The sequence below is a fragment of the Terrapene carolina genome, unplaced genomic scaffold, assembly GCF_002925995.2.
Source record: "Terrapene carolina triunguis isolate 2854851 unplaced genomic scaffold, T_m_triunguis-2.0 Scaffold85, whole genome shotgun sequence".
Classification (NCBI taxonomy): Eukaryota; Metazoa; Chordata; order Testudines; family Emydidae; genus Terrapene; species Terrapene triunguis.
The window spans coordinates 15,892,735-15,916,868 of record NW_020664436.1 but is presented as its reverse complement, the minus strand read 5'-3'; the positions used below and the strand labels follow the sequence as shown (position 1 = coordinate 15,916,868).

At 39.9% G+C, this 24,134-nt stretch overlaps 1 protein-coding gene across 2 annotated transcripts in view; it reads right to left on the bottom strand.

Annotated features, from left to right (window-relative positions):
* The window catches only part of PLD5 (phospholipase D family member 5), a 259,269-nt gene that overhangs the window by 114,536 nt on the left and 120,599 nt on the right, over positions 1 to 24,134 (bottom strand). The gene's annotated exons all lie outside the window — the stretch shown is intronic.

The window sequence follows — 24,134 nt, the reverse complement described above, 5'->3', positions numbered from 1 at the left end:
TTGTAACATATTGTTTAGAAAGAAATCTAATTTAAAGCTCTCATAGGTGAAGGGAAGATCAGACATGATGGCATAATCAATCCTGCAATAACAGCATATTAAAAACAAAGTAAAACAGAATAAGTCTAACCTTTTGGCTAAAATGAACCCTTTCATGATCTCAATGTCACTAGTAGGAGATGACAACACCTTACACTTGATATGCCCACTTTTTCCATGTTTGATGCTCTTTATATACTTGATCGGATTAATCTTTACAACATCTTTGTGAGGCATGTAGGTAATTTTATAGAGATGGGGAAAAGTGAACAGAAAATTTAAATGACTTTTCCAAAGTTGCAGAGGGAGTCCGTGTCAGAGCCAGGATTCAAACTCCCGTTATGGAGCAAATATACAGTAATCAATGCAGCCATATTTAAAACCTGGCAAAGAACAGAACTAGACCTCATTAATAAAAATCTGAGCTTAGCCATATGACTCATGCTTATTAATTCCCAGTGAGGTCTGGCCCAGTCTCAGGGCTGTTCATTTATCTTTGACATAATTGTACGGCAAGAAAGCCTGAAGGCCTGATTCTGATCTCACTTACACCATGGACTAAAAATGCAGATACTCCTAATTTACATTGGTGTTAATGAGATCAGAATCAGGCCTTGGATACTGACAGTGCTCCCAGACCATGTGTGTGTCCCTGCAAAGTTTTTTGTTTTTGTTTGTTTTTTTAACTAGTCTCAAAAATTTGGCTATTTATTTGTAATAAGTATATGATTATGAAAGGTGAGCTTTATTGGTATTCCAGTCTTCATTCCATTTGAAATCATCTGAAGAATTGTGTGTAGTTCAGTTTGTCTGAAATCCTCTCTCAATCCAGACATCATCTTGGAGAACATCCAGTTCTGATGTACTTGAGGGTTACCATGACATCTGAGTTCATTTATGATTAAAGTCCACAGACATGACATTAAACATTTTTCACCTAGGCATCTTGTTACTGATATCACATCTGACAATGAAGAAATGAAACATAGCTAATGGTTTTTATTTCTATTGAACTGCAGAGATTACTCATGGGAGTTAGCACTATGCTCAGTAGTAAGTGTTGCAGGATTGGGCCCTAGATTTCTACTTTCTTATTCTTCATGTCATTTTTGACCAAATAAAACACATTTAAAGTGATTTATCTGCTAAGTTTTTTATTTATCTATCTGTATTATGGTGACTGGGATCCGTAGTCAAGGGCCAGGTCCCCTTTGTGCTAAGTGCTGTACAAACACAGAGCAAAAAGATGGTCCCTGTCCCAAGGAGCTTTCCAGCTAAGTAACGGGAACTGCAGAGATTTCTGAAAATCAGTAAGAAGGTGTGAACACTGTTTGCAAGATCAGGTCCCTAAATATGAATATAGACAGTTTAGTAATTAACCAGAATATACAGTATAAAGGAAAAATAAAATCAAAACTATGATGTTACATACCACAATATTTCGTCCCAAATTAATTACATCTAAATCCTCCAATATATAAGAAGCTACTAAATGAACTACAAACTGTATAGTAACTTGATCATTTCTTGCATGAGGGAAATATTTTTTCACATTTTTAATCATTTTATTTACTTTTATTTATTTATTATCATGAATTTACTTGAAATGAATTTGGGAACAGTGGCGACTGGATTTAAACTGTATATGGACTCAAAGTAAAAGTAAAAAGGAAGCTATATAATTACCATCAATTGGACACCACCACAAGCTGTTTGTATTGCAGCCCTCTGTATATTTATAATCTCAGTCTTTGAATTCTCTACCTCCTTCTCCCTCCCTCTTCATTTCCCCCCTTCCCTCCTCCCAGAAGTCATTTGATTGTCTGTTCTCTGTATTTTGTGCCTGAAGCCTTTGATCCACAGATAAAAATGTATGAAACTGAATGGATTGCTTCAGCTGGTACTTCTAATTAGATCTTCAGTGAATGCAGCCAGAAATCTTCAGATTTCTGGTGTTAAATACAGATCTTCCTGCTGAAACTTAGCACTGGGGTCTGGGGCTTCACATTTGGAGCTCTGGTGCCTCTTCCTCAGCATTTTTGGATTGTGGGAGGAATAGGACAATGTTATCTTTAAGCCATGAAGCTGCTTTCATTTTATCCCTTCTTCAGATTTCCCATCTCTTGCGGTTTTCAAATCAAGACTGGATGCCTTCCTGGAAGATCTGTTTTAGTGAAACAAGTTATTGAGTTCAATACAGGGATAACTGAATGAAATTCTATGGCCTTTGTTAAGCAGGACGTCAGCCTAGATAGTCTTCTATGGCTTTATAATCTATGAACCTAGTTTACAGTCTGAGGCAGGGGTAGGCAACCTATGGCATGCGTGCCGAAGGCGGCACGCGAACTGATTTTCAGTGGCACTCACACTGCCCAGGTCCTGGCCACCGGTCCGGGGGGCTCTGCATTTTAATTTAATTTTAAATGAAGCTTCTTAAACATTTTGAAACCTTATTTACTTTACATACAACAATAGATTAGTTATATATTATAGACTTATAGAAAGAGACTTTCTAAAAACATTAAAATGTATTACTGGCACGCAAGACCTTAAATTAGAGTGAATAAATGAAGACTCGGCACACCACTTCTGAAAGGTTGCTGACCCCTGAGGTCTCAATGCAGAGAAATACCTAAATATATACTTTACTTAAATCTATTAGCCCCCATTCTATTGCTGCCCAACTGTGATGTTATCTGATTAAAGTATGACCATGCAAACCATTGTTGCTACCACTGTTCTATAATTACAACAAATCTTAAACAGTGTGACACATGGGCAAAAAGGGTTAAGCAGCTTGCAGGCTAAATGACCCAGAGTCAACTTTTAGAGACATGTTAGAAAAGTATGCAAATGGTAATTAGAGCCATTCCATGGTAGAGAGGCTAGAACTTTGAAATGCAAATCTATCTTGTTAGAAATTAGAGGTGATAAAGTTTTGTGTGTGTACTCATATTTTGTTAAATGCTAGTCATGTAAACAGACAGTTCCTGTCTGTCACTATAGCTATTGATTCAGAGACAAAAAGGGTATATTAACATTTAGATGAATCTTGGGTGAAATAATGTTGTCTGTATGTCTCTTAAAAGTTTGTGATAGACCACCTAATGGATAAATTGCCTTATGTCAATTTATGTAGTTAATTACCGGTGAGATTTGGGAAACAGAAGGTTACATCAAAAGCCTATTGTTCACCCAGGACTATATGGTCAAGTGGCTGCTAGAAAACTGCATAAAAGACCCTTAGGTCCTGATCCTTTTTATCTCAGACCTGCTTAATGCTTCATGCAGGGGAAGCTTAAATCAAAAGGTTGAGATCTCCAGTCCTGACTGGACCACCCTGAATATAAACATTGGACTATAACCTATGAACTACTTCTGAAAGAACTCTTTGCAATTCCAAAGCTCACCATCTCTGCTATGAATTTAATCTCAAGAACTGTACTCATGTCTGTATGTATACAGAACTTTTAACCAATACCCTCTTGTTTTTTTAGAAATTTTAGTTTATTTAATAAGAATTGGCTGTAAGCGTGTATTTGGGTAAGATTTGAAATATTAAATTAACCTGGGAGTTAATGTGTCCGATCCTTTGGGATTGGTAGAATTTTGTATATGATGAATATGATTTTCAATAATCTTCATCATATTTGACTTGGGTGTCTGGGTGGAGGCCTAAGGCTGGGTTACTTTAAGGGAACTGTGCTGTTGGCTTCTGGGTGACCAGTAAGGTATTACAGAAGCTGTTTTGTGCTGGTTTGGTAAATCTAAGTATTGGAATATCCACCAGCTTTAGGGATTGTCTTCCCCATTCTTTGCAGTTCACCCTAATTGAGTGATATCAGTTGGCTCCCCTGGGACTCCAGTCACACCAACTCTCAGCCGTTATCTATATTATATGCATTATTATTTTATATATTGTTTGTATTCCCTTTAATTTCTGCCCATTCACTCCATACTTTTAACTTTTTCTACAGTCAAATTCAGTCAGTTTCCCATTGTCATACCCACATACCTTGCAGCTATATCCATTCATCCAATCTTCCACACTTAAAAGGTTACCATAATGTCTAGGCACCATATATAATGCTCAAGCTTGGCATATTCTAAAGGTCTCTCATAGCAGGTTCTCAGCTGGTTTAAAAACTGTTAATTGATTACCTCAATGAGATTATGCTGTTTTATTCTAGCTGAGGATCTGACAACACACTCTACCTAAGAAAGGAATGGCAGTGATCAGTTTTGGACTGCCTTCTTCAAGTTCTCCTTTGGAATAAGGAGCTGCCTCTGCATAGCCTGAGAAGCACGAGACTTTTGTGTTCAGCAGCTACAGAAGCAGCTTTTTTGGCCCCTAAATCTGTTTGAGATTGCTGCAAAGCATTACATAAATTTAAAAAGAAGAGGGAAAAATCCTATCAATTATGAAGCCATCACTATCAGAATCTACCCAACAATAAAAGTCCATTCTGGTTCAGTTTCCCTCAAGTGATGACCAACATATCCGTGTTGTAACAGACTATAGTCAAATGAGGCTCCCAATATAAAAATACATTCACCGAATGTGCAACACTGTGAATGATTTCTAATTAAAAGTATTGTTAAGTGATAGTGATTTGTACAAATATGCATTTCAGATGCAACTTTGGGCTGTTAAGAAGGTTCTTTAAGGCAAAACTACATTCAAAGGAGAGAAAGAATTGGCCTTATGTTTTACAATGTTATCTCAGCCTCTTGAGGGCATTTAATTTCCTTTGAGCTAACGCAATCCTCCCTCACAGAAGCAAATCTGAACTTTTATAAGAAATTCAGTATGCATTGATCACAACTGTTTTAACACTACAACAAACTAAGATATATTGGGTGCCAGCCACATCAAATATACTAACACACACACACACACACACACACAAAGGACTAAATGGAAAATGATGGAGGCTTATAGTAGTTCACCTGTTACTAAACTGTCTTTGCTAACATTGTTTATTGATATTGGCTTCAGTAAAAAGGAAAGTACTGAAGCAAAGCACACTTATCTTTAAGCACTTGAGTATCCTATTGACATGCATGGGGTTTCTCACATATATCAAGTTAAATACATGCTTAAAAACTTTGTTGAATTATGGCCAAGCCATATAGGCCAATCTAGCCTGGTACTAATGACCCTCATTTTCCTCTGAAGTCAATAGAAGTTGGGCTCATTTGGGCTCTTATGTTTCTGACACCCAAACTAGAATTACTACATAGTAATTATTTAAAAATGTAGCACCCTATTGCTCCCATGCATACATTGTATTTATTGTGATGCACAGGCTCCACCTGGCATAGAAGGAGGCTGCCTACCTTATCAATGACTTGGGCCACTGTGGACACATCAGACCCATGCTCAAGTCCTTCACTGACTCCACTGGCTCAGTCAGCTTTCAATGCCAGTGTAAGGCCTTAGGCCTAATTTTCAAAGCAATTAATCCATGAAACAATGAATGAAACTGTGATTTGCCTATTATATTTTATCTCTTTAACCTCTCAATAACTCATTCTTTTTTCTTACCTAGTAAATCTTTAGTTAGTTTACTATAGAATTGGCTAGCAGTGTTATCTTTGAATCGGGGTAAGTGACTGGTCCTTTGGGACTCAGCGCAACCTACTGTGGGGTGATTTTAGGTATGAGTAACCTTTTATCACAAAGTTCAGTTTGTCTGGGTGGCAAGTTAGGCTGGAGAGTCTAAGGGAACTGTCTGTGACTCTATGGTAAGACTGGTATACTGATCCAGGAGTTCACATTTGTTACTGGCTTGGTGAAATCTAATTATAGAATATACCACCAGTTTGGGGTGTCTGCCTTGTTTTCTGACAGTCTGCCCTGAGACAGGCACTCTCAGTGGTGATTCACTCCAAACAGTGTGACAGTAGACATGAAACTTCAAGATCTCTGGCTTAAAAAGAAATAGTGACAGAAAATTGCTGACACCTTCTGTAATTCTTGTGTATCTGTTCAAAAACCCATTCAAAATTGTAATGCACCAAAGCTTTCAAATCGACCTAAGGTTCAATGCCTAAATAAGTACATTCAGAACTCAAGATAACATGAAAGTGTGCCTGGACTGATTGATAAGGCCACTAGAGATGTCAAGCAGGCAAAATTTAAACTAAATTCATACAGCACCCAACAGACGCTCTCAATGTATTGATGGAGAGTGAAATTTCAAGATTACTAATCAGTTAAAAAACCCACCATGATCTGCACACATTGGGCCCTATGATACCTCATCTGTTGACAAACCTTTGATTTTCAAAGTGTTTTAGCTGAAGAATTCATATATTGTTACCAGAAAGAAGTTTTTGAAGGTTTAAAAATAACCTTGTCTCAGTGAAAATTTGTTTGTCCGAAACACTCTGAAAGTTTTCATATAAAGAGCAGAAGCACCTTTATTGTAAAGAAAGTGTCTTGTTCTCACGGATACCAAATCATTCATACCAGAATGGGTTAGAACAGAGAGTCTCAAATATTAAAGATAAAAGACTATAAAGGTCAAGTGTTGCTCATGATATGTTATGCACACGGTTTTCTTTGTGCATAACACAGACACGAACCTTGGGGATGTGCATGAAATCCATTTAATGGACAGAACGTGTGAAAGGAAATTGCCATCTGCTCCAACTAAGTATGTGCGCTGTCTTTAAAACCCTTCCATTAGCTCTTTGTATCATACCGAGACCATGTCATACTGAAGTTGTAAAGCTGGTGTGTAACAAAGTTCCACAGCTTCCTGTCACATCCCAGAAGAACAATTTCATATTAGATTGTGTTCTCACATACACAGTGTTCAAAAATAATAAGGAAGAAGCTGTCATGCTAGAATCTTTAGTTAGTAGTATTTGAGTATCTGAGCAACTAGGAAGTTAAAAGTGGTTGTGTTAAAAACCAATACTGGGGATGAAGGGGGAGAACACCTATTCGGTGTGAGTAATATTGAAACCAAAAAAGGTATACTCTATTTTTTCCAAAAATAAATAAATAAAAAGGCTTTTTGTTGCTCAGAAGAGTTTCAAACGCCTACATATACATGAAATAAAATAAATACTACTATGTATGTCATACCATTGTAAAAACTACTAAGTATTTATCCCAGGAAGAAGGAACCACAAATCAATATGAAATTCAGTAAGATTCAACAAGTAACATATCACTTCTAAGGCATAAGTGAAAACAAAGCTGCAAAATGTTGGATGCTAAAAAGGGAGGAGTGGGGCAGATCATTGACAAAAAAGAATGGAAAAGAGTACGAACATAGAATTTGTGGCATTGCACTTTCTTGAATGCCATTAGACACAGAAATGTTCAAACATGGAACACAGCTTTTAACCACGGACACCTGGAAGTGGAGCCAATCTAGCTACATATTGCCAATGGAAACGAGTTCCCACAAACAAAATGAAAACAAAGGAATAGGAGATACAGGGCGAAGAGAGTGGAGATGATGAGCAGTAAGATGTACTTAAGTTTTAAAAATAAAACAAGCGCTAAGTACATTCTACGTTAGTAGAGAAAACCTTTTTCAATGACAGCAAATAGACGCCAAAGAAAATTCTTGCATCACTTTAAAACTCACACTACCCATAATGATGATTATCTGGCAACCAAAAATCAGAGGAGGGTGGGAGAATGACACAGAGGAGGACTCACCCTAAGCTTGCTATAAAATAGATTCTACCTGAAAAGGAATCTTCAGAAAACACAGTTAGCAATACCTCCAAACAGAAGAATTTGAATATGTCATATGTTTCAAGGCAAAAAACAGGTTAAAACACACTTCACAGATCTGCAACACTTCAATTTAGCTTTTTCTTAAGCAAGTAAGCCATAAACTTTTTTGAATTTTGTCCAGAGAACAAATTCACTTTGCTGAATACCTAAACACAGAAAATCCACTAATAGTTTGCCAATATTATAAAGAAGGAAACTCAGATAATTGTACTCTACTAAACAAACCAAATGTTGCAAGCATAGCTGGTGCTACTGCAGTCACGTTTCATGCACAAAGTTAAAGCAGCACTTCTGTACGACTCACTCAGATTAATTGCAAATATATTTAGAATGCTTTCCTCAAAGGCCTTTATATCTCACACTTATAATGATAGCCCAAAAGACAAACAAAGTAATGAAAGGGAGGTATTGGGTGAATGCCATGTCAAAATGAGATTAATAAACATATAAGCTTATCTTTTATTTACCCTTCAATGAAAATTGTTCCAATACAAAACAGTACTCTACCATATGAATAGGAATTTAGTAATGGCACTTTACACTTACAGTGTTTAGCTGATGATTGCAAAGTGCCTTGTAAATATTAAGTAAGTTTCTGCACCCTTGGAGATGGGGCACAATAGAGAAATATTTTCCCCATATTACCTTCGGGGGAAACTGAAGCTCAGAGCGTTTAGGAGACTTTTTGAATATCACCCAAGACAGTAGCCCAGCTAGGATTAGAATCCAGTAGCTATAACAGACATACTCTTATGTTTTTTCCTAGTCCTGCTCCTTTGGTAATGTTGTTCATTATTATTGTATTTTAAATTATCTGTGATTAGTTATTGTATTTTGCCATTTTGAGAGCTTTGATAGAAGGAGGAGACATTTTACAAACAACATTTGCATTATTTTAAAAGATCAAATACATTTATCTTTTATTTGTTATGATTTAGAAATCTAGAGCTAGAACAGACTTAGTAGTTTGAACCCATCTCTCTTAAAACTTGAAATATTCCCCTGTTCATTAATCCAGTCCGCACTGAGGAAAGAAGTGCTGTTTACATCATCAACTTTGTAAATTAAATTGCAGTTATAAGAGAAATCACTGATCCACAATTATATAGGTTCATGAAGCTGAAGTTACTTCTGCTTTAAGAATCTTTGAATATTAAAGCAAAAAAAAAAAAAAGTCACATCACTGCCTTCTCCCTACCCCCCAAACAGCACATGAACTAAAGGTGTAATGACTGTGAGGCTATGCACGGAAGACAAGCATACTGCATGGTTTCACATTTTACATCATTAATCAGATAACTTAGCGAGGGCCCCAACAGCTGAAATCAAGTTAAAAAAATTACAACTCAGTCACTTGAGGTTAAAAGCATACCTGTAATGTGCCCAAACTGTTTTTCGTGTTAAAAGATAAATGATCTCTTTAAAACATAATTTAATTTACACGTACGTTGTGTTTTTCATCTAATGATCATAAAATGCCTTGTAAACATTAATTAACCCCCCATGTGAGGCTTAGTAGAGAAATATTTTCCCCATATTACATTTGGGGGGAAACTGAAGCCCAGAGAGTTTAAGTAATTTTTCCACTGTCACACAAGACAGAATTCTTTTCTTCTTTAGACCTTGTCCTAACAGATAAAGAGGATCTGATCACAGAACTAAAAAATAATGATGCTTAGGTACAAATGATCATGACTTGATCACATTTATAATATGCAAGCGCAATACTCGGTGCTTTAAAAGGGCCAGATTCACAAAGCTGAAAACAATTATGAGCCAAATCTGTTAGAAGGAAGAATTTAATTAGAAAAATATGAATGACTGGGAATCATTTAAGAACACCTTACTAGATGCCCAAAAACACACAATCAAAGAAGGCGGCTGTGCTTGTTAAAAAACTGACCTGGCTTGGAAGGGAAGGGAAGGTAGCTCTAAAAAATAAATACATAAAACAAATGGAAGAAGGGGAATTTGATAGTACTGAACATAAATAAGAAGATAGGAATTGTAGAAAATTGATAAAGGAAGCAAAGGAGAAGTCTATGGCCAGCAGAATTAAACACAATAAAGAGAAGTTATTAAAATATATTGGGGAAAAATACAATAGTATCAATCCATTATTAGATGGAAATGGTAGAATCATCAGTAATATGCAGAAAAGGAAGACACATTCAATAAATAACACAGATAGAGAGATATGCACAGTTGTTTGCTCCCCCAGGTATTAATACATACTCTGAGTAAATTACTAAATAAAAAGTGATTTTATTAAATACAGACAGTAGGATTTAAGTGGTTCAAAGTAGTAACAGACAGAACAAAGTAAGTCACAAGCAAAATAAAATAAAATGCGCAAATCTATGCCTAATCAAACTAAATACAGATAATCTCACCCTCAGAGATGCTTCAGTAAGTTTTTCTCAGACTGGACACCTTCCAGGCCTGGGCACAATTCTTTCCCCTGGTACAGCTCTTGTTCCAGCTTAGGTGTTAGCTAGGGGCTTCTCCATGATGGCTCCTCTCCCTCTCTGTTCTCTTCCACCCCTTTATATACCTTTTGCATAAGGCGGGAACCCTTTGTCCCTCTGGGTTTCCACCCCCCCTCACTGGAAAAGCACCAGGTTAAAGATGGATTCCAGTTCAGGTGACATGATCACATGTCACTGCAAGACTTCATTACTCACTTGCCAGCACACACATATACAGGAAGACTCACAGGTAAATACAGCCATCTGCAGACAATGGGAGTCGTCAAGATTCCAAACCATCCTTAATGGCCCACACTTTACATAATTACAATAGGCCCTCAGAGTTACATTTTATATTTCTAGTTTTAGATACAAGAGTGGTACATTTATACAAATCAGATGATCATACTCAGTAGATTATAAGCTTTGTAATGATACCTTACAAGAGACCTTTTGCATGAAGCATATCCCAGTTACGTTACATTACATTCACTTATTACCGTATTTTCTCTAAAACTATCCCAGTTACATTATATTGACTTATTATCAAGTTTTTATAAAACCATACAGACTGCACAACGTCACAGCAGCCATTCACCACATCATTTAAATAAACTGTGTCACTGCTACAATTCCCTGGGCCACTTTCCCACAGCCCCAACACATTCATCACCCTTACCTCAGGGCCTTGTCCTGGTTGAGTACCATCCTCCAGCCCAGATCTCCTTTTCACTCCCCCCAGTCTCTGCCAGCACTGCTCTGTCCAAGCTCCTATAGCTCTCTCAATCAGCCCCACCATCCATGCTCCTCCAGCTCCAGCAAGGAACTGAACTCTGTTTTTGCACTGCAGCTCCTTTTATATGGGCCTGCTGGGCCCGGATTGGCTGCTTCCTGCAGCTGCTCTCTGATCGGCTGCATCCCACGCTCCCGCTCTAGACAGCATGGAGGATTATCTCTACTGCCCTTTTCTGGGATGGGGTGTGGCAGGGCCACGAGGCCTCCAGAAGGGGGCCTCAGAGCCTAGGCCACCCTGTCACACCAACTAATATGTCTCACAATATAACTGTAAACAGGGAATTGTCATCAAGTGGGTGTATTTCCAGTGGGGGCCTGAAGAGATTGGTTCTTGCCTCCATGCTATTTAACATTTTTATCAATGACTTGGCATAAAACATAAAAACATCACTGATAAGGTTTGCAGCTGATGCAAAAATTAGGGAAGTGGTAAATAATGAAGAGGACGAGTCATTGATACAGAGTGATATGGATGATTTGGTAATCTGGGTGCAAGCAAACAATGTGTGTTCTAATACAGCTAAATGTAAACATATATCTAGGAACAAAGGACGTAGGCCATAAATACAGAATGGGGGACTCTATCCTGGGAAGTAGTGCCTCTGAAAAAGATTTGAGGGTCATGGCGATAATCAATTCAATATTAGCTCCTAGTGTGACACTGTCCAAAAGAGCTTATGAGGTCCTTGGATGCATGAACAAAGGAATCTTGGGTAGACTGTAAGCTCCCTGGGACAAGGACGGTATCTTTCAGTGAAAGAGAATACCAACAGTAAATAACATTTGGCTGCAATTTGTCCTTCAAATTTATAGCCATGTAAATTTATAATGCTGGATATTTAAAAAGCATTTTGTTTGCTTTTGCTCTCAGACTGTTATACATGCCAACGAGTTCTCAAGAACTATTTAGTATACCAATTATATTGACGTAATAGACCATAGCGGATGCTTCAGATCCATTTTTGTGACAATCTTCAGCAGTGCGAAGATGAACTGCTGAAATATTCTTTTCTCCTTCTTCAAAAAAAAAAAAAATTGTAAGCTTTTAAAAAGAAAAAAAGATGCAGAAAAAAGTATGCTTCTATAATATGTCCTTAATTTAAAGAGAAAGTTGTCCATGTGTATGCAGTACTTTTTAATATAACACTGAACATGCCCAATTAATGGAACATATATATAAGATTACTTTTTAAAATTTTGTTAGATTATCTCAGAAATAATCCATAATATATCATGTACTGCAGATGTGATACCTTAAAAAGCAGCTGTAGTCTGGTGGTGAATTCATGTTTACAGTCTTTCAGTGAATTCCTCATCGAGTGTTTTCAGTGTACAAATAAAAAGCCATTTCTTCTAACTGCTAGCTCTGCAAGGAGGAACTGGGATCTGAGTGTCAAGCTGGGCTCTTTCCTTATCATCTAACATCGCCGGTAATAACAGTTCTGCCAGGCTAATTAGGGCCTCAGTGACATGTGCAACAAATTTAAGTGATTGAACTTTGTAAACCATTCTGTTACTGTGAATGAAGCCACATAATCCACTTCAGTTCCTTCTCCCACCATTGTTTTGGTTCTGCAGATTTAATAGGAGTTTAAAGTAATCAAGAATTTATTCTGTCAGCAGCTCTGATTCTGCCCGCACAGAAAAAGCAGGTTTATTGAGTAAAAAGGTGCTACTGTAACAGCCAGTTTTAGAGCAGAACCCCACACTCCTGCTTTTTTTTTAAAAAAAAAGTCTTTTTAGCAATTAGTAATAAAAATATCAGTGTCTTCTACTACTACTATGTAATTGAGGAGCTGTCCACACTGAAACAGAGGGTATGTCTACACTGCAATTAGACACCTGCGGCTGGCCCCTGCCAGCTGACTCGGGCTCATGGGGCTCTGGCTAAGAGACTGTTTAACTATGGTGTAGATGTTTGGGCTCGGGCTGCAGCCCAAACTCTGGGATCCTCCCACCTTGCAGAGTCCTAGAGCCTGGGCTGCAGCCCCAGCCCGAACGTTTACACCACAATTAAAGAGCCTTGTAGCCTGAGCCCTGCAAGTCTGAGTTTTTAATTGCAGTATAAACACCCTTAGTGCACAGCAAACTGGGGTGTAAATCTACAGCACACTAGCCTGCTGCACAGTAACTGGCCATGTGGACCCTGCTATTGCACACTAAAAGTTCTGTAGTGCACTTTGACCTACTGTTGTTACAAACCGCAATAGGTCAAAGCACCCTATGTATTACTGTGCCTGGCAACAGGGTCTACACAGTGACTTAGTGCGCAGCAGACTACAGTGCTGTAGATTTACACCCCAGCTTGTTGTGCACTGAGTCTCCATGTGAACAAGCCCTTAATTTTGCCTTTTTTGCATCCATAAGTGACTGATTCTTCCTTCCAAAAGTGGAAGGTTCAGAGATACAGAGAAGGAGCAAAATAATGGAAGAGACAGAGACTCAGAGGAGTAGGGGGTATAGAATGAGCAAAGAGATATAAGAAAGGAGGATGGGGAGTGCTAGGGGACCAAAGTCCTAAGGAAAAGTAAATAAGGAAAATAGAGCAACTGGGGAGGGGGAATAGAGAAAGGAGAGGTTCAGGAAGCTATGAGAGGACAGGAGGAAATCGATGGAAGAGTTGTCTGCTGACAGTGATTATTATTCAGTTTTATTTGGTTGAAAGTAAGCGTGTTTCAAGTATTGGGTACTCAGTATTGCCAGCCTCAAGAGATCAAAAATCATGAGTTGGACCTTCAAAGGTCATGAGACTGGCAGCCATTTCCCCTGTAGACATGCCTTCAATCTCATTGAAAACAGTAGGGGAGGGGGGGCAGCCAACTTTATTAAGGGCAGCCTCACTTCCACATATAGAGTGTAGGGAAATGGCAGCTATTTTGCTGGCTTCAGCTCCATTGTCAGTAATACCCCATTTTGAATAAGGGAAAATGTGTGAGTTTGTGCCTTTCATCACATTTTCATGAGACAAGTTAAAAAGCACCATGGGTCCCAGCTAGAACTGTGATAAAGTTGCAAGATTTGGAAGTTATGGGTATTTGTTTCCTATTCTGATGTTTCATTTCAGGATTATGCCGACAAAGCTACCCATCTTCCAAATTGCTGAGAAAGATTTCAGGATCTGTATCACAGGTGAAACCATATGAAACTGCAGAAAAGTTTTCCACAAAATGTTATTCAGTTATTTTGCTTCTTTGTTTCAGGCAATTTCTCACCACCCAACTTTTGATCGTCTACCCATGAGAGACTTTTCTTTCAAATTTCAAGTTCAAACTTTATAGACATATTACAATTCAAATACTGTATGCTCACTGTTGCTTGGAAATGGGATCATTTTCATTGGAAGTTGACATATTTAACAAAACTCGATGAATTTTGTTATGAAATTTTGTGACTGAATGCCAAAGTGACTCCTTGAAATCTGAGTTATCATTTGTTGTGAATATTTCTCACACCAAACACCACATTAGGGTAAAGTAACCTTTCTTGTTTGGGCAACAAACAATGATTCAATGAACACAGATGTTTTATTGCTGTTGAGCTACTCTTGCTGCCCAGTTATTCACTAACCTCAATCCCGGTCATTTGCAAGACAATCACGCTGCACAATTCAAATGAGGCAGATTTGGAAAAAAAAAATCTATGTGATATCTTGAATGTTTTGTTCAAGACCCCCTTTTTAAGAGGGCTATCCTTTGAAAAACTACCTTCAGATTCGTTTCAAATGAGGGAGTCTTAGTAGGTGTGAACAGGGCCGGTGCAACCTATTAGACGACCTAGGTGGTCGCCTAGGGCACTAGGATTTGGGAGGCGGCATTTTCTTCGGCAGCGACCGCGGCAGCCGGATCTTCGGCCACCCCGGTCGCTGCCGGCATTTAGGCGGCGGGAGCTGGGGCAGGGGGGCGCAGGAAGGGGCACCGCAAGCCTGGGAGGCAGGAGAAGTGGAGCAGCAACAGCGTGCTCGGGGAGGAGGCGGAGCAGAGATGAGCTGGGGTGGAGAGCTGCCACATGGCTCCCCGGGTGGGTGGGGGAGCTGCCACGGGGGAGGCGCCTCTGGGTGGAGGGTGGGGGGAGCTGCTGCGGGGGAGGTGCCTCAGGGCGGGGAGCGGCCACAGGGCGGGGGGGGGGGGGGAGCGGGGGGGGGGGGGGGGGGGGGGCACCTCGGGGGGGGGGGGGGAGCTACCGCAGGGCTAGGGGATGGGGGAGGGCACAAGATGGAAGTTTCGCCTAGGGCGCGAAACATCCTTGCACCGGCCCTGGGTGTGAATCTACCTATGCTCTAACATGACACTTCATTAGTGATCTCTGAAGATTATACGGATCTGGGCTTATAAACTTTTAATACTGATTCTCCTCTGTGCTTCAGTTCAACAGTCAACTTCCTAACAGTATTATTATATATTTATATTACAGTAGAGCCTGGTACCCAATTAGGGACACCATTGTGCTAGGCACTGTGCAAACATGATAATCCCTGCCCCCAAAAGCTTGCAGTCTAAAACAGAAAAGATATAACAGGTGAATTAAATAACCAAGCAGCTTGGGGTGTGGCATGGAGATAGGGTAACAAAAATAATAGGATGTGTCCAACTCTTAGGCTAGTCAGAGCAACAATCACAGCTCATCACCTACCTAGCCATTATCAGGTTCCATTTACTGTATGCATTATGGAAAAGGTATGTTTTGAGAAGTTACTCTCAGGAGGAGATGGTGGCTTTACCGGATAGAATATAAAGGCTTTATTAAATTTAAAAGGTCCATGGTTGATGTAAACAACAATTACTGCTCATGATTTTTCTTAGTAATTATGAGTTCCAATTCAAGTGGTACAATTCTGTTCAATCAGATCTTACAACAGTATTGTGTTAGTATCACACAACCCCCAAATGGGGTGAATATTGCTTTGCCTAAAAGCATTTTACTTTGTGCTCCTTAAACAGAAAGGGGCATATAGTCATAATTTCATACATTTTGTGAAAGGAAGTGTTGACAGTTGCATTTTAACTTGCAACAGAAATACAATCCACCTTCATGAATAGCAGTAAAGGGCTTTGCTTTGTCTCTTCCTGTCTCTGACATAGAGATCCAGTATTTTTGTTACAAGTACATTAAACTCCATTACATTCAAGCAACTCCAAAGCTAAGCATAATGCTGACCAACAATGAATATGATCTTATTATTTAACAAACCATGCACTGATATTCGAGAACTCAGTGAACAATGGGACAACACCCCCACTGTGCAATTAGAATGGAACAAAAAACTATGGACAAGGGGACTCGAAAAGTTTTGTTACCTCTGTTTATCTTATAACAGAGATAATGACAGAGACACTGGGCATTTTCTGGGGATTAACGAGTCTTAACCAACCAGAGTTAATTAGCCTGAGGCATAGCTAAAGGCATAATCTTTTCCTAACCCATAATTAATGCCCAGAAAGTGCCCTGTGCTACAATTATTACTTAACACTCATGTCTGTCTCAGCTGGATGGCATCAGAAGAGAGCAAGTTAGATATTAAGACAAGCTGAAATAAATCAAACAATTATCCTTCTTCATTACCAGAGTATTAGCCAATTAGTTCAATGGACTTCTTTTTATTTAAAGACCAATAAATTTACACACCATCACCACTGTGGATTTCCTGGGAGTCAAGGAATTGATAGTGAAATAAATGTTTAAACAAAAAGTAGAGGGCATAAAATGGTCAGTTATTCCCAGACAAAACCAAAACAAGCCCCCTCCCTTTGTTTTTAGCTTGTGAAGACATCTAACAGGCTTTGGATCAGGCCCAAATGTCCATAGAAAGTCTTCCATTGTCTTCAGTGGGCTTTTGAATCAGACCCTAAGTCAGTCAAAACAAAACAAAACAAAACCCTAAGTCAGACACTTCAATGTTATTTTTAAATAAAGTTCCAAAGTTTGGAAACTTTGAGTTTAAAGATCTGCAGACATTATTGTTCCTATTTACAGATGAGAAATTGAGAATAAAACAAGACTGTACAAAGTATAGAAATTCACAGAAAAGTTTCCACAAACAACTTTAACTTCAACAATTTCCACCCCACCATCAACCTCAGCCTGGACCAGTCCACACAAGAGATCCATTTCCTGGACACTACCGTGGAAATAAGGGATGGACACATAAACACCACCCTATACCGGAAACCTACTGACCACTATACTTACTTACATGCATCTAGCTTTCATCCAAAACACACCACATGATCCATCATCTATAGCCAAGCCCTAAGATACAACCTCATTTGCTCCAACCCCTTAGACAGGGACAGACACCTTCAGGATCTCTTTCAAGCATTCTTAAAACTACAATACCCACCTGGAGAAGTGAAGAAACAGATTGACAGAGCCAGATGGGTACCCAGAAGTCACCTAATACAGGACAGGCCCAACAAAGAAAGTAACAGAATGCCACTGGCCATCACCTTGAGCCCCCACCTAAAGCCTCTCCAACATATCATCAAGGATCTACAACCTATCCTGGAAGACAATTCCTCGCTCTCAAAAACCTTGGGAGGCAGACCAGTCCTTGCTTACAGACAGCCTCCCAACCTGAGGCAAATACTCACCAGCAACCACACACCACACAACAGAAACACCAACCCAGGAACCATCCCCTGCAACAAACCCCGTTGCCAATTCTGTCCACATATCTACTCAAGTGACACCATCACAGGACCTAACCACATCAACCACACCATAAGGGGCTCGTTCACTTGCACATCCAGTAAAGTAATATATGCCATCATTTACCAGCAATGCCCCTCTTCCATGTACATTGGCCAAACTGGACAATCTCTATGCAAAAGAATAAATGGACACAAAGCAGACGTCAAGAATTATAACATTCAAAAACCAGTGGGAGAGCATTTTAACCTCCCTGGACACTCAATTTCAGACTTAAAAGTGGCCATTCTTCAACAACAAAATTTCAAAAACAGACTTCAACGAGAAACTGCAGAACTGGAATTCATTTCCAAACTTGACACCCTCAAATTAGGTCTCAATAAAGACTGGAAATGGCTGGGTCACTACAAGAAGTAATCTCCCATCAACTGTTGAATATGGGCCATCCACCCTGATGGAATTGGCATCGTTAGCACTACATAAAGTATTTTTTACTCTGTTGACATTCACACCTTCTTGTCAACTGTTGGGAATGGGACACATCCACCCTGATCGAATCATTGACCCCCCCAGTTTGTAAGGCAACTCCCATCTTTTCTTGTGCTGTATATTTATGCCTGCCTACTGTAATTTTCACTCCATACATCTGAAGAAGTGGGTCATAGCCGACGAAAGCTTATGCTCTAATAAATTTGTTAGTCTTTAAGGTGCCACAAGACTCCACGTTGTTTTTGCTGAAACAGATTAACATGGCTACCCCTCCGAAACTTTAACTGTGACTCTGTATTTCTGTAATGGCTCATTTATCTTGTGGCATACAAGGTACATAACAAGGGCTGGTGGAAAATCAGAGATTACATTGCTCAACAAATGTACAGCAAAAGTGTAGCTGGACAAATACTGTGAAAAATCATTCAATATATACATGTTTAAAAACCCAAAACATACTATATTAATCATACATTACTGAACCAGCCCTAACAATAACTATCTACCCACACAGTACTGTCTCTCAATTCTGGGTTAAGAATCAATAAAGGTAGTATAATGGACTACTATTGTGTGTATACTTTGTTGTGTGGATGAGGTTAAGTGGGCTCTCTGTTTTACAGCGGGACTGTGGATAATTGATGGTGGTTTCTGAGAATAAAAGGTGAGATGTTAGAAATTTTCACTATCAAAAAGTGATTTAAGATTTAGGCAAATCTGATTTCTGTTTGGTGGGCATACATGAGGGCAGGAGGAGGTTCCTTGTAGATCTGTCTTTGTAGTAAGTGAGGCAGATGTAAATTGGGTGTTTAAAAAAAAAGATAGTGGAACACTTCCAAGCCCTTCCCACAAACCAAGTACTACCCATTTGAGATTAAAAAATGAGAAGACACTCACAGTGGCTTGTACAAATATTCAGAATATACTCGTGCATGCTGTGCTGGCCTCCTCAGGCTCAGCAGTCCCTCTGTGGATATCAGATGCCCCACTGGACTCTTTAATCTTTGTTCACCTGCATGGGGCTTGGATGCCCTGTTGGATTCCTTGGGTTTTGCTTCTATTGGTATTTGCTTATATGTCTCATTAAACTCTGCATACTCCATCCTCCCGCTCCCCCCGGCCGTGGCTCACATGCTACTCAAGTATATTGTGCAGATCTTCAGAATATGATTGTGCCTCTCCTTTGTTGTGTGCTTTGTCTGGAAGTGAAATAGTTAATGTTGATATTAATTTATTCATTCTTTCATTCCTTCCATATTAACATATTTCTGAGATCAATGTGGCAGTTCACGCTTCTCAGAGCTATTGTTTCAGGGTGTCTGCAGACTCAGACATAAGGACTAGTCACTTTATTTTTGAAACAACAGCTTATATTTTGGATACCAGGATGACAGCCATCTGAAAAAGTAACATCTTGCTGTGCTGACCAAAGCCCATGTGATCTCTTAAATGAGGTCTAAGATCCACACTGAAAGCGGAGACGAAATATGTTGTTTTAACTGTACCTAGTGTAAAGGACAGCACTTCGGAGAACATGTCATCTTCACTTTATATCTGAGCAGGATGTCCCATTTTAGGGGATTGGGAACTAGTGAAATTTTGGGGTTGTGGACACAAGGAGTTGGAAATTATGGGATTGTGGGAGGGGCAGAATGAGTGTTTAGTATGATCACTTTTTTCTTTACTTTTCAACTCCTGATTTTGGGGAGAGTACAACATCCTTTGAAACGGTCTTGGACATAAACGAATAAACAGACACTGTGCTATTTCAAACTATAGAACTGAGAGATAAAAAGAAAATCAGTATGACTATTTAATCATGTATTATTTTCTGATCAATGTTGGCTGGCTATACCAAACCAGAGCAGTGTGCTAATTTTATATTCCCTTTGAAATAAAATCCTCACATCATTTCACTTTTTACATCCACCTTTTAAAGAAAAATAAAACACAAGAACTTCACCAAGCCAGTTTTCCACTGGCAAAGCCAAAGGCAATAAGCTATCTTAGAATCCTAGAAATGTAGGGCTGAAAGGGACCTTGAGAGGTCATCATGTCCAGCCCCCTGTGCTGAGGCAGAACCAGGTAAATCTAGACCATTCCTGACACTAACAGGTGTTTGTCTAACCAGTTCCAAGGATGGGGATTCTACAATCTCCCTTGAATACCTATTCCAGAATTTAACTATCTTTGTAGTTAGAAAGTTTTTCTTAACATCTAACATAAATCTCCATTGCTACAGATTAAGCCCATTATTCTTGTCCTACCTTCAGTGGCCAGAGAAACATAGAAGTGTAGGGCTGGAAGGGACCTCAATAGGTCATCTAGTCCAGTGCCCTGCACTCATGGCGGGATTAAGCCATAACTAGATTATTCCTGACAGGTGTTTGTCTAACTTGTTCTTAAAAACCTCCAATGACAGATTCCACAACCTCCCTCTGCTGCAATTTGTTCCAGTGTTTAACTACCCAAAAAGTTAGGAAGTGTTTTTCTAATGTCCAATCTAAACTTCCCTTGCTGCAATTTAAGCCCATCGCTTCTTTTCCTATCCTGAAAGGTTAGCGAGAACAATTGTTCACCTTCCTCCTCATAACCTTTTATATATTTGAATATTGTTATGTCCTCGCCTCTGCAAGTCTTCTCTACTCCCAATTAAGCAAACCCAATTTTTTCAATCTTTCTTCATTGGTCATGTTTTCTAGACCTTTAATCATTTTTGTTGCTCTCTTCTGTACTCTCTCCAGTTTGTCTACATCTTTCTTAAAGTGTGGTGCCCAAAACTGGGCACAATACTCCAGCTGAGGCATCACCAGTTTCGAGTACAGCAGAACAATTACTTCCCTGTGTCTTATCTCTGACACGCCTACTAATACACCACAGAATGACATCTGCCCTTTTCACAACAGCAGCACACAGTTGCTTCATATTCAATTTGTGATCCACTACAACTTCCAGATCCTTTTCAGTAGTACTACCACCTACATAGTTATTCCCCATTTCGTATTTGATTTTTTTCTTTCACAGTGTAATACAGACTTTTGATTTCAGACCAGTTTTCCAATTTATCAAGGTTGTTTTGAATTCTAATCCTGTCCTCCAGAGTGCTAGCAACCCCTCCCAGTGCGGTGTTATCTGGGTTACACCTTACTGATGCTCTGGAAAGAATCAATGGGTGTCACCAATTAACATGCCCTGCTGAGTGGGGCTTACATGGTATTCAGTTAGTTTCCAGTCTTAGGGATTTTTTTTTTTACTAAGACTATGGTATCTAAGTTGTAGCAGGGACCACTCCTAGTGCTTTCTTGAGCACTGGGGAGTCTTTGTTCATCAGCAGAGCAGAGGGAAGCATTTAAGCCCTATATTATCCAGGAAAGGTATAGAAAATGAGTATTCTGCACTAAATTATGAAGTATTGATATACAGAGAATCAAAATACCAGTGATCTTACAGAAGGCAGAAATGCTCAGAACTCTGCATTCCAGCTGTAAGAGCTCACCAAAACTCTCATGCAGCAGGGAAATATTTTTAAAAACATTTCTTGGCTTCTTGCCCTTCAGCAGAAGGAAATTTGCATTTTTACAGCATTTCTGCCTGTCAGCACTAAAATATTTGAATGGGCTTTTCAGCTGGGCAAGGAGGATTTAGAGATGGTCAATGGACTATTACAGCAGGTTGCTGAGGGGGGCTGGAAATGAATAAAGGTCGATGAGTCAAGAGAAGGCAGTTGACCTGACTAGACTTTGGAGTCAAGAGAAGGCAGTTGACCTGACTAGACTTTGCAATCCAGGGAATATTCTGTGGATCAATTTCATCTTTATTAAAAGACACCAGCACATGTGATTTCATGACCAATAGGCTCTGTGCAGCAAGGAACATTAAAATCCCTATCATTGCTTGATCTTAATAATGGGAAGTAACTTTTTCAGAAGTGTATAAAAGAGAAAGCATTACCGATTTCAACGTTATCTCCCATATTCTAAATATAGATGCAAATTCTTTTTAAAATGTAGAAATACTGGATCCAATAAACTCCATGAGCTCCAGTGGTATAAGCTGGCAGAACCCTGACATTAGCAGGAAGCCTACTTTGGAGGCAAAAATGCAAGCTGCCTGCAACTGCTATTCCATCAGGGGACAGGAGATAGTTGCACAACCTACAAAGTAAGCAGGGCTAGCCACCCAGGGATGAAGAGATGTCAGGAAGCCTGGGAGATGTTCTGCACATCTCCCAGAAAGAGTGCCTCAAAGGGCGGGGGGGGGAGCTGCCGCAGGGCTCCCCACCCCAGCTCACCTCTGCTACACCCCCTCCCCGAGCATGCCGCCCCCGCCGGCAATGACAATAATTGCATGGAGCGGCTGCTGCGCTGAGAGAGGGAGTCTGAGCCGCACGTGTCAGCACGCCGCCGGCAGCCCAGCCCAGGAACGCTGTAAAAAAAAATTGGGGGCACCGCTTTTTGGCGCCCCCAAATCTTGGCACTCTAGGCAACTGCCTAGTTTGCCTTAATGGTAGCACCGGCCTTGCCTGCCTCGAGTAAATTAAGCCCCAGGGTTAAAGCAAAAGGCAAGAAGAAGGAAACATGGATCCCACTCCTCTGCTTAGAGCAGAGGGACAGCTATCCCTCCTCACCTTGTCTCCACTAAACAAAGTTTCCCCATATCTCCCCGGCTCCTAGGCTGGGGAAGGGTGAGCTGCACTTCCTGTTTCAACCTGCTTGAACCACTGATCAAATCCACTAACTGCAGTCAAGCAAAGAACCATTATTAGAAATGTAACAGCGTAAGTTCTATGACCCCCAAGTTTATGCCAAAGATAACATCCTTTAGGCACACTTCTCTGATAACCCATCATAAGATGCATTCTCCTCTCAGTAACACCTGTACACATACAGTAAAGTAAATGAGCCAAATTCTGCTTTCAGTTACACTGATGTAAACTGATTTACATGAAGTTATTCCAGATTTGCATGACTGTAAACAGTGGCATTAGCATTACCTCTTGAGTGTAAGAGAAGATAATTTAGCCTGGAGGTTCTGAAAAAAATGCCATATTTTATACCCCTAACAAAGCCATTGATTAAACATGACCCAGAAAAGCCTTCATGTGAAATCCTAAATGAAATACAAGTGTGCTGCTGGAGCGAACAAAGTCATAAACAGAAGAAAGGGAAGGTGGGGAGAGAGAGCGAGAACAAGGATAGAGAAGTGTATCAAAGAAGAAGGGAAGAAAATAAATGAAAAGGAAAAAGGGAAAAGAGAGCAATCAAAAGACACCATCTTCTTGCAAAATCTCATTAGAGCATCCAGGCCAAGAGAGAATTAAGGCCAAAGAGCAGTAACATTGCCTCTAAAAACACCCAGGGAGGTGATTGCCTCATCCCACACATAATGTATTGTATAACTTGTTCAAGCCTGATCCTGCCTTTCTGAGAATTCTTGGGCTTATTACCTTGCAAAAGGAAAACCTGCACAGAGTAAGAGCCAAATCTACTTCATGTACTGGGGGTGGGGTGGGAGGTTAGAGAGGGCTGTTCGACCATGCATCCCCGCTGCAATCCCCAGAATCAGATGCAGGGCTCTATGTAAATTTGAGCAGGGTTCAGGGTGTGTTTTGTTTGTTTGTTTTGCACTGGTGGTTAAATTTGGGAGGGACGAGGCAGGGAGTTGTGTAGACTTTAGGAAAGAATGATTTCCAAAAAGCTAGGATGTCTGCCTGCAACATATAACAGCTAGAACAAAACCTCTCAGAAATCCCTCAAATTTACACAAAACTAGGGTTACCATATTTTGAGCCTCCAAAAGGAGGACACTCCACGGGGCCCCAGCCCCGCCCCCGCCCCAACTCCGACCCTTCCCCAAAGTCCCCGCCCCAACTCCGCCCCCTCCCCTGCTTCCCGCGAACATTTGATTCGCGGGAAGCCTGAAGCAGGTAAGGG